The sequence below is a fragment of the Opisthorchis viverrini genome (genome assembly GCF_000715545.1).
Source record: "Opisthorchis viverrini unplaced genomic scaffold opera_v5_135, whole genome shotgun sequence".
NCBI lineage: Eukaryota > Metazoa > Platyhelminthes > Trematoda > Opisthorchiida > Opisthorchiidae > Opisthorchis > Opisthorchis viverrini.
In genome coordinates, this window is record NW_008751792.1 from 451,721 (window position 1) to 456,405 (window position 4,685).

The following is a 4,685-nucleotide window of genomic DNA, read 5'->3' on the forward strand; positions in this document are numbered from 1 at the left end:
ATATATAAACTGTAGCTGGCCATCAACTACCGAGTGCACTGCAGGGCATGTTCGTCGCAGCTGACCTGACTTGCTTTGCTTTCGTTAGCAGGAATAACATTGTCACCTATCTGGCTATTTTTTCCACGTTCAAACTCGAGTGCGCAGGTGGAGAAGGCGAAGGCAGCTCCAAGCCCGTATTTCAAACTACTGGCTCGATTGCATGTGTTTAGCTTGACCAATAAAATGCGACAAAAAAATCACGTGGATGACGCAACGAATTGCACTGACGCACAAAACTCTGTTTAACTGGTATTTTTTCGAGAAGTAAAAAATAAAAAATGCATCTGTGCAGGGAAGAAGCTAAAGTCATTGATGCATCAACCTGGCCAGAATGCAATTTTTCAAGCCGAAAAACTGCAGGGTAGTGTATCAGTTCTCCTGACGTTACTAGTAATCTATAAGTAGCTCAGAATAATAATAATAGCCCAAGATGAATGAAACTCCCATTTGAAAAGTCGTCCCTCCAAGTACCATTAAATCAGCACGCGACCACGTGATGTGGACTTCTTGACTGAAGAATGATTGGCGATTTATCCTGTCTTAGTAAGAGTCAGTCACGACACTGATTGGTGGCCGAAACGCTAGGCGTTCTAACTGTTAGCCGGATCGTGGGTTCGAGACTCCCTGTTGGCATTTCTTGATATGCGCACTGCATACGTTGACTTCACTAAGAGGAAAAATATTCATCAAAAATTCCAAAATTACCCAACGTTGCCATTGGTCGCTAAATCACTAAAAGGATTATCGTAGGCTTGTGTTTCAATTAGGCACTAATTTTTGTAAGTCACAGAAGAGTCTCTTAACCGATCAGTCTTTTGTCGCGTCTTTTCACACTACTTAAATTGCTCCGAACTCCACGGAGTTTTCATGAACGTTGGCTCTTTTACACTTGCCTTTGTTTCATCCGTCCTATCGTAAAGTTACACCGGCTTCGAAAATCCCGTTACTCATTGGTTTTCAAGTTAACCCGGGGAATTACGGTGACGTAGTTGTTGGAGTAAGCCATTCACAGACTCCCATTGGTAGATTTGATAAAATCTGTATATCTTTGTAATGTACTACTCATAAGTTTGCTGAAAATCCGTCGACAGCAACCTCATGAGTAGTATATTACAAAGATATACATGTATCGCGATATCTCGAATATCGTAACAACTGAAACATGAGGTGGCCTGGTGCAGCACGTTCAGTTGCCTGAGAATATCACAAACGAGATATTCAGCTGGGTTCCTGGTGAGTCTCTCGAAAAACCAAATTAGTTTGCAAATGAGTGTATATTCGTCGCTAAAATTTGGTTTCTCTCCTTTATCGTTGCCTCCAGCGTAGCGAAATTCCCAAACTTTCCGTTACCATTTCTCATTCGAGGCGTTTTTTCTTTTGACTTATTTTGTCAACAAAGATCCCTGTTCTCCGATATAGAGCGGTTGGATTCAATCAGTGCCATATATAGATCGATTGAATGAGTATGATTTATTACCTCTGGTGAAAAAACCGGATCTAGCCTCACTATTCGACTACTCCAGACGGCATATGTTCACAACAAGGTCGACTGACGCTTTCATGTTATAAAAGTTACCTCACATTAATTAAAAATTTGGCCGCATGGTTGTGCAGCACGTGTGTGTTGCCAAAATTAAACTCGAATGTTCAGAGAAGCCTCCCCCGTGAAATTCACGTGTTACGAGGTATTCAGGTCACCACTGGAATTTTCCCATTTGTTTTTAAAATAATTTGAAACAAATAAATAAATAAATAATTTAAATTAATTAAATAATCTAAAATAATCTAAAAAAATTCTTACAAAAGATTTAGCAGTACTTCTGAAACAACAACAAGAAAAATTGTGTTTTAACCAAACATCTTGTTGAAACGGGTTGACGAGAATTCCCGACAACGTTTAATTAAAAAACACCAATTATGACTTATGACGTTGTACTCATACAATTTCCATATGGTCCCATCAGATGAATGCATACAACTAATGTAACGGCTCATCTTGCATCACGGGGGGGGGCGAGATGTCTCAGTGGTTAGAGCACGAATTTACTTACCAGAAGGTCCGTGGTTCGAATTTAACATTTGTCTCTCGACTTCCCCTGTCTAGGCTTGGGCAACCTGGCAGTATCCTATCCAAGCCCTCATGCCTCCTCCTGGTGGCATGGCAGCTAGGGCGTTACAGCAGAGAGGTTTCTTTTCTTGCATCATACTTGGTCGGTGACATCATTCAATGAAATCCATATACAAATTGGTAGATCACTTGCGACTCAGTACCACAGACCAGGAGGGCTGGTGGACCATGAGAGAACCACACGATGTTTTTTGGTGATAAAGGGTGAGTTATCGTGGTCTAAGTAAAATGGCTTCGGCCGTTGCCAGCGTATTTTGTTGGACGGTCTCGAAGTGATTTGATGGCATTTGACAGACCACATTGAACGATTTGGCCAAGCTGATCCAGCGATCAGTACCATGTGTCGAATGGGAAATTTTCAGGTAAGTCGCGAAACGAGAGTCTAAGGCGGTCAAGTCTGGCTTTTCAAAGGGTTACTAGATTGCCAAGTCATTAACAGGCCTTTGGTCACCTTAAAACGAATCAAAAGCCTCATTTCATTTGCGCTAGCTACAAAGTGTGGTAGAATTCAGATATTCCTACTGTGAAGCTTCGTTGAAACCGGCTGTTGACTTGTTCAGGCAATCACCTGGCTACTGACAGATAACCCGCTTGGCGGGACCCAATCAACGGTTCTGCAAACTAATCGCCAACACGTCCTTGATCACGTATCAGATAAGGTATTAAAACTGTTTGCCACTGGTAAGGGAGCGAGATGGACTCTGATTTGAACCTGGTTTCACGGTAAACTGATATTCGAAACCCGGGTAAACTAGTCGGGGGATCCGTGATGTGGACAGTAGGAACATGGAACTTTGAGTCTCACCTAATCAATTGCAGGAAGCCCTCTTATTGCCGTCGCTACAGAGATATTCGCACTGAACTTACCTGCTTCGTCGATGGCTGTTTGTTGTTCTGAGTTCAGTGAAAACGACAAACCCGTATGCACAGTTTACCTGAATAAGTTTTCATAGCGCGTAGGTTACGTTTCGTAAAAGGAAATTTGCTGCTGGGCAACTTTTCCACGTGTACTATCCCGGGTCAGTGCTAAAAAGTCTCCACCTGTGTAAGATCGAGTAAAAAACTCATTGAAAGTTCTGAGCTCAAGTTAACCCGTTTCTGCAGAAATCATTGCTTGTTTTACGAGTTGTAAAACGGAGACAAGCAAAGCTGTTCCTCGTTCCATTTCCGTTCTTCCATGATACGCTCATTCATTTGCTTTTGGTCGCCCCATACTCACACTGGGTATGCCCGTTGAATTGCTTTTATGGTACTTCAGAATTGATTTTTTCTTAAAAAAAGAAGCGAAATTCAACTTTTTAATCCATAGTCAAATTTAGTTACCAGTGTTACCAATATCTAACAAAAGGAATTGATGTGGTCGTTGGTTTGTTCGCTAAGCGGGACAATTTGAGTGCAAACATCAGTGCGTTTTAGGGAGCGTATTGAAACGCAGGGATGGATCGCTGGTTCCGTTTTGAATAGTGTTGCGTGTGTCTTAATATACATGATGATAGCCGGGGATTGATCGACTGATCGACGGTCGGGCACTGATCGATGACCACGTGACCTTGGAGCTTGGCCTCCCACTCTCTGGCAATTTGCTAGGTGCTGGAGTGACCTCTGTCCTTAATCCCCCAGGGTCCTAGTTTGACCTAATTCCAATGAATTTCCTATTTCTTGCCTTGCTACTATTACATTTGTTTTGAGATATTAGTCCTTTTCACGTAGTGTCCTTTGAATTTGGTCTGGTTCATTGCATCAGTTGGCTGAATCCATCATTGTATACCATGCTTCCAGAAATTCCATTCTGTCTCGTGTCTCCCTATGCCAAGTTTTTGGCGTTTTTCAAATGCAATCTGTAAGCTTCTTGGTCTTCACTTCTGGACATCAAGGATAGGCGGTCATATCATGTGACCACCGCGTTGTGTTTCTTTATTCGTGTGCATAATTCCCTCCCAGCCCGTCCAGCGTCGAGCCTGTTGTTTTTATTGCGGTTGACTAGATATATCACATTGTTCAACTTGGTTGTGTCTTGTTTGTCCTTCGGTCTTGAAGTCAGTTTCCGTAAAGTGGTATCCGGCCGGAAACCTTACTTCATATTTCTGCTCACCACTAAGTTGGGTGGTTTCATCACTCATGTCAGTCCACTGAGCTCATATTCATTTGGTAACCTCATGAATATTGTTTTAACCGAGGGTATATTCATTCGACTTTTTAAGCAGACCACCGTACGCTGGAAGAAGCCCCACCTAAAAGAGATGACCTTTCTGTGGAGATAAAGGCGTCTTTGTCCGGCTGCAACCTCTGAAGAGAGGCCATTCCCGGCAAGAAGCCCTTTTGCAGCTGTGGAGTGACTAACGTAGCGCATAGTTGGGGTTATTGGTTTAAAATCTTGGTTTTGCAACTGCGTTAGTCGAGTTTTTAGCTAGACAGAATGAGCCTTGTTCTCAGACAACACAACATGAAAAACCCAAGCGATAAAGTGCCAATCAATCAAGACGCACCCTATTTTTTATCCAAGACCTCACTTACT